This window comes from Crinia signifera, chromosome 6 (assembly GCF_055691185.1).
Source record: "Crinia signifera chromosome 6, ASM5569118v1, whole genome shotgun sequence".
NCBI lineage: Eukaryota > Metazoa > Chordata > Amphibia > Anura > Myobatrachidae > Crinia > Crinia signifera.
In genome coordinates, this window is record NC_139222.1 from 51,214,575 (window position 1) to 51,228,141 (window position 13,567).

The following is a 13,567-nucleotide window of genomic DNA, read 5'->3' on the forward strand; positions in this document are numbered from 1 at the left end:
CATGCTGTAACCACTGTGCATAAAAATTTGGAAACATGGCATACAGTGTATCATTTGGTGTCTAAGTCATGTTTCCCATAATTTCCCTTCCCAGATACAAGCACTTTTGAGTGTTTGGGGCACTTTTTAGCTAAAATCATCCTACAGAGCCTAACTGCATATGCTAAAGCCTGCCTATTTTGAATGGTGTAGTGGCCCCTGCAACCTCCAAAAATATCAGGACTTACTTCCCCAATAACCTGCTAACTCACCCCTGAAATACATACTTATTCACCCTATTTTGTTCATTGGACTCATTTCTCATTTGAAATGCCCATTTTTGGGGGGCCAGAAATGTGCGTCTTTAAAAGGTGATTTCTACGATACCCCAATTTTGCGCGTCGGACCTCAACTTTTCCTGTAAACGCAGAAAAACCACAATTTTCAGGAGAAACGAGACAGACATCCCCTCCCTCTGCCAACCACCCGCCCAACTGAAAGCCAGCCATTAGACATGCACAGATAGTTCTGAGGGTCTGTCTGTGATGTCATAAAGGGCCTGCTGATCAATGGGCAGCTTTCTGATTGGCTGCTGTATTTGATTGACAGATGGAAGCTGGCAGCTGATTGGCTGTATAGCCTAAAGTGCTTTACACACCTCCCTGATGGTACCACTGGCTAAGACTCCACCTCAGCTCATTGGGTAATGAAAAATTTAGAACAATTGATGGATGAAAGCAGGCAGGCCGGCCATTTTGGGACGCTCATTGGACTTGTTTAATGCAATGCACCTTTGTATTTTCACATGCATTCGCATCATGCTGTAACCACTGTGCATAAAAATTTGGAAACATGGCATACAGTGTATCATTTGGTGTCTAAGTCATGTTTCCCATATTTTCCCTTCCCAGATACAAGCCCGTTTGAGTGTTTGGGGCACTTTTTAGCTAAAATCATCCTACAGGGCCTAACTGCATATGCTAAAGCCTGCCTATTTTGAATGGTCTAGTGGCCCCTGCAACCTCCAAAAATATCAGGATTTACTTCCCCAATAGCCTGCTAACTCACCCCTGAAATACATACTTATTCACCCTATTTTGTTAATTGGACTCATTTCTCATTTGAAATGCCCATTTTTGGGGGGCCAGAAATGTGCGTCTTTAAAAGGTGATTTCTACGAGACCCCACTTTTGCGTGTCGGACCTCAACTTTTCCCGTAAACGCAGAAAAACCGCAATTTTCAGGAGAAACGAGACAGACATCCCCTCCCTCTGCCACCCACCCGCCCCAACTGACAGCCAGCCATTAGACATGCACAGATAGTTCTGAGGGTCTGTCTGTGATGTCATAAAGGGCCTGCTGATCAATGGGCAGCTTTCTGATTGGCTGCTGTATTTGATTGACAGATGGAAGCTGGCAGCTGATTGGCTGTCTAGCCTAAAGTGCTTTACACACCTCCCTGATGTTACCACTGGCTAAGACTCCACCTCAGCTCATTGGGTAATGAAAAATTTAGAACAATTGATGGATGAAAGCAGGCAGGCCGGCCATTTTGGGACGCTCAGTGGACTTGTTTAATGCAATGCACCTTTGTATATTCACATGCATTCGCTTCATGCTGTAACCACTGTGCATAAAAATTTGGAAACATGGCATACAATGTATCATTTGGTGTCTAAGTCATGTTTCCCATAATTTCCCTTCCCAGATACAAGCACTTTTGAGTGTTTGGGGCACTTTTTAGCTAAAATCATCCTACAGGGCCTAACTGCATATGCTAAAGCCTGCCTATTTTGAATGGTGTAGTGGCCCCTGCAACCTCCAAAAATATCAGGACTTACTTCCCCAATAACCTGCTAACTCACCCCTGAAATACATACTTATTCACCCTATTTTGTTCATTGGACTCATTTCTCATTTGAAATGCCCATTTTTGGGGGGGCAGAAATGTGCGTCTTTAAAAGGTGATTTCTACGATACCCCATATTTGCGCGTCGGACCTCAACTTTTCCCGTAAACGCAGAAAAACCACAATTTTCAGGAGAAACGAGACAGACATCCCCTCCCTCTGCCACCCACCCGCCCAACTGAAAGCCAGCCATTAGACATGCACAGATAGTTCTGAGGGTCTGTCTGTGATGTCATAAAGGGCCTGCTGATCAATGGGCAGCTTTCTGATTGGCTGCTGTATTTGATTGACAGATGGAAGCTGGCAGCTGATTGGCTGTATAGCCTAAAGTGCTTTACACACCTCCCTGATGGTACCACTGGCTAAGACTCCACCTCAGCTCATTGGGTAATAAAAAATATAGAACAATTGATGGATGAAAGCAGGCAGGCCGGCCATTTTGGGACGCTCATTGGACTTGTTTAATGCAATGCACCTTTGTATTTTCACATGCATTCGCTTCATGCTGTAACCACTGTGCAGAAAAATTTGGAAACATGGCATACAGTGTATCATTTGGTGTCTAAGTCATGGTTCCCATATTTTCCCTTCCCAGATACAAGCCCGTTTGAGTGTTTGGGGCACTTTTTAGCTAAAATCATTCTACAGGGCCTAACTGCATATGCTAAAGCCTGCCTATTTTGAATGGTGTAGTGGCCCCTGCAACCTCCAAAAATATCAGGACTTACTTCCCCAATAACCTGCTAACTCACCCTGAAATACATACTTATTCACCCTATTTTGTTCATTGGACTCATTTCTCATTTGAAATGCCCATTTTTGGGGGGCCAGAAATGTGCGTCTTTAAAAGGTGATTTCTACGATACCCCACTTTTGCGCTTCGGACCTCAACTTTTCCCGTAAACGCAGAAAAACCACAATTTTCAGGAGAAACGAGACAGACATCCCCTCCCTCTGCCACCCACCCGCCCAGTAGCGCACGCAGGGGGGGTTTCTGAGTACCCAGAAACCCCCCCCAGGAGTCTAAGGGCCCTAGGCTGAAAGCTGAGGGTCTCCTCTTTCCATGGGTATAAGAATTTTAAAAATCGGCCCTTGGGAACCGGAGATATCTGACTTCAAAGCAGTGGTCCCCATCCAAGCCTGTTAATTGCTATTCCCAGTCACATATTTCAGGTTCTGTCTGATTTAGAGATTTTCTGAGGATATATTCCAAAAGCTGGGACTCTTCCCCTTTGATGGACACTAGTAGCTTGTCTTTACTGTTCCCAGAACCAGAGATATCAGCCTTCCAGCAGCTGGTGACTGCTCCAACTCCACACACCTGGTATGTAGTTTTATATTCTTGTTGGCAGATTGTTTTGCCTCCTGGACTCTGATGACCAAGTCCCCAATACCATTTGGTAGGTGGGATTCTATAGTTTTTAATTCCATTAAAATCTAAGAAATCTATTTCTGGGAACTGGAGATATCTGCAGTCAAGCAAGCTGTCCTCCCACCAGAAAATTATGAATAGTAAGCCCTCTCCACTATACACCCCTCCTCTGCATATTAAACATCCTCTACCACCCTGGAATTAATGTATTAGAGCCCCTTCATTCAGCCCAATGCCCCCTTCTCCCACCCCATCTCCCACCATCTGTGCAGTAAAGGGGCAATTAGTGGAAATTACTGATCCAGGCCCTACATGCTGAGCAGTTGATAGAATACCTCCTACCAGTCACGGGACATCAAAACTTCCCCCACCCCTATTGCTGGAGGATCGGTAGGGGCCCCAATATATTGCTATGCCCAGGGGTCTACACTGCTGTTATGTATGTATGTGTATATATATATATATATAAATATGTGTGTGTGTGTATATTATTATTATTATTTATATACATTTGGTCTATCTATAATACTTTAACTGACCCAGCATATACTGGGTCACCTAAGTGTCCATCTCCGTGCTTTGCTCCGCCCCTCTGGAAACCCCCTTCTGAAAATCCTGCGTTTGCCACTGCACCCGCCCAACTGAAAGCCAGCCATTAGACATGCACAGATAGTTCTGAGGGTCTGTCTGTGATGTCATAAAGGGCCTGCTGATCAATGGGCAGCTTTCTGATTGGCTGCTGTATTTGATTGACAGATGGAAGATGGTAGCTGATTGGCTGTCTAGCCTAAAGTGCTTTACACACCTCCCTGATGGTACCACTGGCTAAGACTCCACCTCAGCTCATTGGGTAATGAAAAATTTAGAACAATGGATGGATGAAAGCAGGCAGGCCGGCCATTTTGGGACGCTCATTGGACCTGTTTAATGCAATGCACCTTTGTATTTTCACATGCATTTGCTTCATGCTATAACCACTGTGCATAAAAATTTGGAAACATGGCATACAGTGTATCATTTGGTGTCTAAGTCATGTTTCCCATGTTTTCCCTTCCCAGATACTAGCCCGTTTGAATGTTTGGGGCACTTTTTAGCTAAAATCATCCTACGGGGCCTAACTGCATATGCTAAAGCCTGCCTATTTTGAATGGTCTAGTGGCCCCTGCAACCTCCAAAAATATCAGGACTTACTTCCCCAATAACCTGCTAACTCACCCCTGAAATACATACTTATTCACCCTATTTTGTTCATTGGACTCATTTTTCATTTGAAATGCCTATTTTTGGGCGGCCAGAAATGTGCCTCTTTAAAAGGTGATTTCTACGATACCCCACTTTTGCGCGTCGGACCTCAACTTTTCCCGTAAACGCAGAAAAACCGCAAGTTTCAGGAGAAACAAGACAGACATCCCCTCCCTCTGCCACCCACCCGCCCTACTGAAAGCCAGCCATTAGACATGCACAGATAGTTCTGAGGGTCTGTCTGTGATGTCATAAAGGGCCTGCTGATCAATGGGCAGCTTTCTGATTGGCTGCTGTATTTGATTGACAGATGGAAGCTGGCAGCTGATTGGCTGTCTAGCCTAAAGTGCTTTACACACCTCCCTGATGGTACCACTGGCTAAGACTCCACCTCAGCTCATTGGGTAATGAAAAATTTAGAACAATGGATGGATGAAAGCAGGCAGGCCGGCCATTTTGGGACGCTCATTGGACTTGTTTAATGCAATGCACCTTTGTATTTTCACATGCATTTGCTTCATGCTATAACCACTGTGCATAAAAATTTGGAAACATGGCATACAGTGTATCATTTGGTGTCTAAGTCATGTTTCCCATGTTTTTCCTTCCCAGATACTAGCCCGTTTGAATGTTTGGGGCACTTTTTAGCTAAAATCATCCTACGGGGCCTAACTGCATATGCTAAAGCCTGCCTATTTTGAATGGTCTAGTGGCCCCTGCAACCTCCAAAAATATCAGGACTTACTTCCCCAATAACCTGCTAACTCACCCCTGAAATACATACTTATTCACCCTATTTTGTTCATTGGACTAATTTTTCATTTGAAATGCCTATTTTTGGGGGGCCAGAAATGTGCGTCTTTAAAAGGTGATTTCTACGATATCCCACTTTTGCGCGTCGGACCTCAAATTTTCCCGTAAACGCAGAAAAAACGCAATTTTCAGGAGAAACGAGACAGACATCCCCTCCCTCTGCCACTCACCCGCCCAACTGAAAGCCAGCAATTAGACATGCACAGATAGTTCTGAGGGTCTGTCTGTGATGTCATAAAGGGCCTGCTGATCAATGGGCAGCTTTCTGATTGGCTGCTGTATTTGATTGACAGATGGAAGCTGGCAGCTGATTGGCTGTCTAGCCTAAAGTGCTTTACACACCTCCCTGATGGTACCACTGGCTAAGACTCCACCTCAGCTCATTGGGTAATGAAAAATTTAGAACAATTGATGGATGAAAGCAGGCAGGCCGGCCATTTTGGGACGCTCATTGGACTTGTTTAATGCAATGCACCTTTGTATTTTCACATGCATTCGCTTCATGCTGTAACCACTGTGCATAAAAATTTGGAAACATGGCATACAGTGTATCATTTGGTGTCTAAGTCATGTTTCCCATGTTTTTCCTTCCCAGATACTAGCCCGTTTGAGTGTTTGGGGCACTTTTTAGCTAAAATCATCATACGGGGCTTAACTGCATATGCTAAAGCCTGCCTATTTTGAATGGTCTAGTGGCCTCTACAACCTCCAAAAATATCAGGATTTACTTCCCCAATAACCTGCTAACTCACCCCTGAAATACATACTTATTCACCCTATTTTGTTAATTGGACTCATTTCTCATTTGAAATGCCCATTTTTGGGGGGCAAGAATTGTGCGTCTTTAAAAGGTGATTTCTACGATACCCCACTTTTGCGCGTCGGACCTCAACTTTTCCCGTAAACGCAGAAAAACCGCAATTTTCAGGAGAAACGAGACAGACATCCCCTCCCTCTGCCACCCACCCGCCCAACTGAAAGCCAGCCATTAGACATGCACAGATAGTTCTGAGGGTCTGTCTGTGATGTCATAAAGGGCCTGCTGATTAATTGGCAGCTTTCTGATTGGCTGCTGTATTTAATTGACAGATGGAAGCTGGCAGCTGATTGGCTGTCTAGCCTAAAGTGCTTTACACACCTCCCTGATGGTACCACTGGCTAAGACTCCACCTCAGCTCATTGGGTAATGAAAAATTTAGAACAATTAATGGATGAAAGCAGGCCGGCCATTTTGGGACGCTCATTGGACTTGTTTAATGCAATGCACCTTTGTATTTTCACATGCATTCGCTTCATGCTGTAACCACTGTGCATAAAAATTTGGAAACATGGCATACAGTGTATCATTTGGTGTCTAAGTCATGTTTCCCATGTTTTTCCTTCCCAGATACTAGCCCGTTTGAGTGTTTGGGGCACTTTTTAGCTAAAATCATCCTACAGGGCCTAACTGCATTTGCTAAAGCCTGCCTATTTTGAATGGTGTAGTGGCCCCTGCAACCTCCAAAAATATCAGGACTTACTTCCCCAATAACCTGCTAACTCACCCCTGAAATACATACTTATTCACCCTATTTTGTTCATTGGACTCATTTCTCATTTGAAATGCCCATTTTTGGGGGGCCAGAAATGTGCGTCTTTAAAAGGTGATTTCTACGATACCCCACTTTTGCGCGTCGGACCTCAACTTTTCCCGTAAACGCAGAAAAACCACAATTTTCAGGAGAAACGAGACAGACATCCCCTCCCTCTGCCACCCACCCGCCCAACTGAAAGCCAGCCATTAGACATGCACAGATAGTTCTGAGGGTCTGTCTGTGATGTCATAAAGGGCCGGCTGATTAATGGGCAGCTTTCTGATTGGCTGCTGTATTTGATTGACAGATGGAAGCTGGCAGCTGATTGGCTGTCTAGCCTAAAGTGCTTTACACACCTCCCTGATGGTACCACTGGCTAAGACTCCACCTCAGCTCATTGGGTAATGAAAAATTTAGAACAATTGATGGATGAAAGCAGGCAGGCCGGCCATTTTGGGACGCTCATTGGACTTGTTTAAAGCAATGCACCTTTGTATTTTCACATGCATTTGCTTCATGCTGTAACCACTGTGCATAAAAATTTGGAAACATGGCATACAGTGTATCATTTGTTGTCTAAGTCATGTTTCCCATATTTTCCCTTCCCAGATACAAGCCCGTTTGAGTGTTTGGGGCACTTTTTAGCTAAAATCATCCTACAGGGCCTAACTGCATATGCTAAAGCCTGCCTATTTTGAATGGTCTAGTGGCCCCTGCAACCTCCAAAAATATCAGGATTTACTTCCCCAATAACCTGCTAACTCACCCCTGAAATACATACTTATTCACCCTATTTTGTTAATTGGACTCATTTCTCATTTGAAATGCCCGTTTTTGGGGGGCCAGAAATGTGCGTCTTTAAAAGGTGATTTCTACGAGACCCCACTTTGCGCGTCGGACCTCAACTTTTCCCGTAAACGCAGAAAAACCGCAATTTTCAGGAGAAACGAGACAGACATCCCCTCCCTCTGCCACCCACCCGCCCAACTGAAAGCCAGCCATTAGACATGCACAGATAGTTCTGAGGGTCTGTCTGTGATGTCATAAAGGGCCTGCTGATTAATGGGCAGCTTTCTGATTGGCTGCTGTATTTGATTGACAGATGGAAGCTGGCAGCTGATTGGCTGTCTAGCCTAAAGTGCTTTACACACCTCCCTGATGGTACCACTGGCTAAGACTCCACCTCAGCTCATTGGGTAATGAAAAATTTAGAACAATTGATGGATGAAAGCAGGCAGGCCGGCCATTTTGGGACGCTCATTGGACTTGTTTAATGCAATGCACCTTTGTATTTTCACATGCATTCGCTTCATGCTGTAACCACTGTGCATAAAAATTTGGAAACATGGCATACAGTGTATCATTTGGTGTATAAGTCATGTTTGCCATATTTTCCCTTCCCAGATACAAGCCCGTTTGAGTGTTTGGGGCACTTTTTAGCTAAAATCATCCTACAGGGCCTAACTGCATATGCTAAAGCCTGCCTATTTTGAATGGTCTAGTGGCCCCTGCAACCTCCAAAAATATCAGGATTTACTTCCCCAATAACCTGCTAACTCACCCCTGAAATACATACTTATTCACCCTATTTTGTTAATTGGACTCATTTCTCATTTGAAATGCCCATTTTTTGGGGGCCAGAAATGTGCGTCTTTAAAAGGTGATTTCTACGAGACCCCACTTTTGCGCGTCGGACCTCAACTTTTCCCGTAAACGCAGAAAAACCGCAATTTTCAGGAGAAACGAGACAGACATCCCCTCCCTCTGCCACCCACCCGCCCAACTGACAGCCAGCCATTAGACATGCACAGATAGTTCTGAGGGTCTGTCTGTGATGTCATAAAGGGCCTGCTGATCAATGGGCAGCTTTCTGATTGGCTGCTGTATTTGATTGACAGATGAAAGCTGGCAGCTGATTGGCTGTCTTGCCTCAAGTGCTTTACACACCTCCCTGATGGTACCACTGGCTAAGACTCCACCTCAGCTCATTGGGTAATGAAAAATTTAGAACAATTGATGGATGAAAGCAGGCAGGCCGGCCATTTTGGGACGCTCAGTGGACTTTTTTAATGCAATGCACCTTTGTATATTCACATGCATTCGCTTCATGCTGTAAACACTGTGCATAAAAATTTGGAAACATGGCATACAGTGTATCATTTGGTGTCTAAGTCATGTTTCCCATAATTTTCCTTCCCAGATACAAGCACTTTTGAGTGTTTGGGGCACTTTTTAGCTAAAATCATCCTACAGGGCCTAACTGCATATGCTAAAGCCTGCCTATTTTGAATGGTGTAGTGGCCCCTGCAACCTCCAAAAATATCAGGACTTACTTCCCCAATAACCTGCTAACTCACCCCTGAAATACATACTTATTCACCCTATTTTGTTCATTGGACTCATTTCTTATTTGAAATGCCCATTTTTGGGGGGCCAGAAATGTGCGTCTTTAAAAGGTGATTTCTACGATACCCCACTTTTGCGCGTCGGACCTCAACTTTTCCTGTAAACGCAGAAAAACCACAATTTTCAGGAGAAACGAGACAGACATCCCCTCCCTCTGCCACCCACCCGCCCAACTGAAAGCCAGCCATTAGACATGCACAGATAGTTCTGATGGTCTGTCTGTGATGTCATAAAGGGCCTGCTGATCAATTGGCAGCTTTCTGATTGGCTGCTGTATTTAATTGACAGATGGAAGCTGGCAGCTGATTGGCTGTCTAGCCTAAAGTGCTTTACACACCTCCCTGATGGTACCACTGGCTAAGACTCCACCTCAGCTCATTGGGTAATGAAAAATTTAGAACAATTGATGGATGAAAGCAGGCAGGCCGACCATTTTGGGACGCTCATTGGACTTGTTTAATGCAATGCACCTTTGTATTTTCACATGCATTCGCTTCATGCTGTAACCACTGTGCATAAAAATTTGGAAACATGGCATACAGTGTATCATTTGGTGTCTAAGTCATGTTTCCCATATTTTCCCTTCCCAGATACAAGCCCGTTTGAGTGTTTGGGGCACTTTTTAGCTAAAATTATCCTACAGGGCCTAACTGCATATGCTAAAGCCTGCCTATTTTGAATGGTCTAGTGGCCCCTGCAACCTCCAAAAAATATCAGGATTTACTTCCCCAATAGCCTGCTAACTCACCCCTGAAATACATACTTATTCACCCTATTTTGTTAATTGGACTCATTTCTCATTTGAAATGCCCATTTTTGGGGGGCCAGAAATGTGCGTCTTTAAAAGGTGATTTCTACGAGACCCCACTTTTGCGTGTCGGACCTCAACTTTTCCCGTAAACGCAGAAAAAACGCAATTTTCAGGAGAAACGAGACAGACATCCCCTCCCTCTGCCACCCACCCGCCCAACTGACAGCCAGCCATTAGACATGCACAGATAGTTCTGAGGGTCTGTCTGTGATGTCATAAAGGGCCTGCTGATCAATGGGCAGCTTTCTGATTGGCTGCTGTATTTGATTGACAGATGGAAGCTGGCAGCTGATTGGCTGTCTAGCCTAAAGTGCTTTACACACCTCCCTGATGTTACCACTGGCTAAGACTCCACCTCAGCTCATTGGGTAATGAAAAATTTAGAACAATTGATGGATGAAAGCAGGCAGGCCGGCCATTTTGGGACGCTCAGTGGACTTGTTTAATGCAATGCACCTTTGTATATTCACATGCATTAGCTTCATGCTGTAACCACTGTGCATAAAAATTTGGAAACATGGCATACAGTGTATCATTTGGTGTCTAAGTCATGTTTCCCATAATTTCCCTTCCCAGATACAAGCACTTTTGAGTGTTTGGGGCACTTTTTAGCTAAAATCATCCTACAGGGCCTAACTGCATATGCTAAAGCCTGCCTATTTTGAATGGTGTAGTGGCCCCTGCAACCTCCAAAAATATCAGGACTTACTTCCCCAATAACCTGCTAACTCACCCCTGAAATACATACTTATTCACCCTATTTTGTTCATTGGACTCATTTCTCATTTGAAATGCTCATTTTTTTTTGGGGGGGGGGGGGCAGAAATGTGCGTCTTTAAAAGGTGATTTCTACGATACCCCACTTTTGCGCGTCGGACCTCAACTTTTCCCGTAAACGCAGAAAAACCACAATTTTCAGGAGAAACGAGACAGACATCCCCTCCCTCTGCCACCCACCCGCCCAACTGAAAGCCAGCCATTAGACATGCACAGATAGTTCTGAGGGTCTGTCTGTGATGTCATAAAGGGCCTGCTGATCAATGGGCAGCTTTCTGATTGGCTGCTGTATTTGATTGACAGATGGAAGCTGGCAGCTGATTGGCTGTATAGCCTAAAGTGCTTTACACACCTCCCTGATGGTACCACTGGCTAAGACTCCACCTCAGCTCATTGGGTAATGAAAAATTTAGAACAATTGATGGATGAAAGCAGGCAGGCCGGCCATTTTGGGACGCTCATTGGACTTGTTTAATGCAATGCACCTTTGTATTTTCACATGCATTCGCTTCATGCTGTAACCACTGTGCATAAAAATTTGGAAACATGGCATACAGTGTATCATTTGGTGTCTAAGTCATGTTTCCCATATTTTCCCTTCCCAGATACAAGCCCGTTTGAGTGTTTGGGGCACTTTTTAGCTAAAATCATCCTACAGGGCCTAACTGCATATGCTAAAGCCTGCCTATTTTGAATGGTCTAGTGGCCCCTGCAACCTCCAAAAATATCAGGACTTACTTCCCCAATAACCTGCTAACTCACCCCTGAAATACATACTTATTCACCCTATTTTGTTCATTGGACTCATTTCTCATTTGAAATGCCCATTTTTGGGGGGCCAGAAATGTGCGTCTTTAAAAGGTGATTTCTACGGTACCCCACTTTTGCGCTTCGGACCTCAACTTTTCCCGTAAACGCAGAAAAACCACAATTTTCAGGAGAAACGAGACAGACATCCCCTCCCTCTGCCACCCACCCGCCCAACTGAAAGCCAGCCATTAGACATGCACAGATTGTTCTGAGGGTCTGTCTGTGATGTCATAAAGGGCCTGCTGATCAATGGGCAGCTTTCTGATTGGCTGCTGTATTTGATTGACAGATGGAAGCTGGCAGCTGATTGTCTGTATAGCCTAAAGTGCTTTACACACCTCCCTGATGGTACCACTGGCTAAGACTCCACCTCAGCTCATTGGGTAATGAAAAATTTAGAACAATTGATGGATGAAAGCAGGCAGGCCGGCCATTTTGGGACGCTCATTGGACTTGTTTAATGCAATGCACCTTTGTATTTTCACATGCATTCGCTTCATGCTGTAACCACTGTGCATAAAAATTTGGAAACATGGCATACAGTGTATCATTTGGTGTCTAAGTCATGTTTCCCATGTTTTTCCTTCCCAGATACTAGCCCGTTTGAGTGTTTGGGGCACTTTTTAGCTAAAATCATCCTACGGGGCCTAACTGCATATGCTAAAGCCTGCCTATTTTGAATGGTCTAGTGGCCCCTGCAACCTCCAAAAATATCAGGACTTACTTCCCCAATAACCTGCTAACTCACCCCTGAAATACATACTTATTCACTCTATTTTGTTAATTGGACTCATTTCTCATTTGAAATGCCCATTTTTGGGCGGCCAGAAATGTGCGTCTTTAAAAGGTGATTTCTACGATACCCCACTTTTGCGCGTCGGACCTCAACTTTTCCCGTAAACGCAGAAAAACCGCAAGTTTCAGGAGAAACGAGACAGACATCCCCTCCCTCTGCCACCCACCCGCCCTACTGAAAGCCAGCCATTAGACATGCACAGATAGTTCTGAGGGTCTGTCTGTGATGTCATAAAGGGCCTGCTGATCAATGGGCAGCTTTCTGATTGGCTGCTGTATTTGATTGACAGATGGAAGCTGGTAGCTGATTGGCTGTCTAGCCTAAAGTGCTTTACACACCTCCCTGATGGTACCACTGGCTAAGACTCCACCTCAGCTCATTGGGTAATGAAAAATTTAGAACAATGGATGGATGAAAGCAGGCAGGCCGGCCATTTTGGGACGCTCATTGGACTTGTTTAATGCAATGCACCTTTGTATTTTCACATGCATTTGCTTCATGCTATAACCACTGTGCATAAAAATTTGGAAACATGGCATACAGTGTATCATTTGGTGTCTAAGTCATGTTTCCCATGTTTTCCCTTCCCAGATACTAGCCCGTTTGAATGTTTGGGGCACTTTTTAGCTAAAATCATCCTACGGGGCCTAACTGCATATCCTAAAGCCTGCCTATTTTGAATGGTATAGTGGCCCCTGCAACCTCCCAAAATATCAGGACTTACTTCCCCAATAACCTGCTAACTCACCCCTGAAATACATACTTATTCACCCTATTTTGTTCATTGGACTCATTTTTCATTTGAAATGCCTATTTTTGGGCGGCCAGAAATGTGCGTCTTTAAAAGGTGATTTCTACGATACCCCACTTTTGCGCGTCGGACCTCAACTTTTCCCGTAAACGCAGAAAAACCGCAAGTTTCAGGAGAAACAAGACAGACATCCCCTCCCTCTGCCACCCACCCACCCTACTGAAAGCCAGCCATTAGACATGCACAGATAGTTCTGAGGGTCTGTCTGTGATGTCATAAAGGGCCTGCTTATCAATGGGCAGCTTTCTGATTGGCTGCTGTATTTGA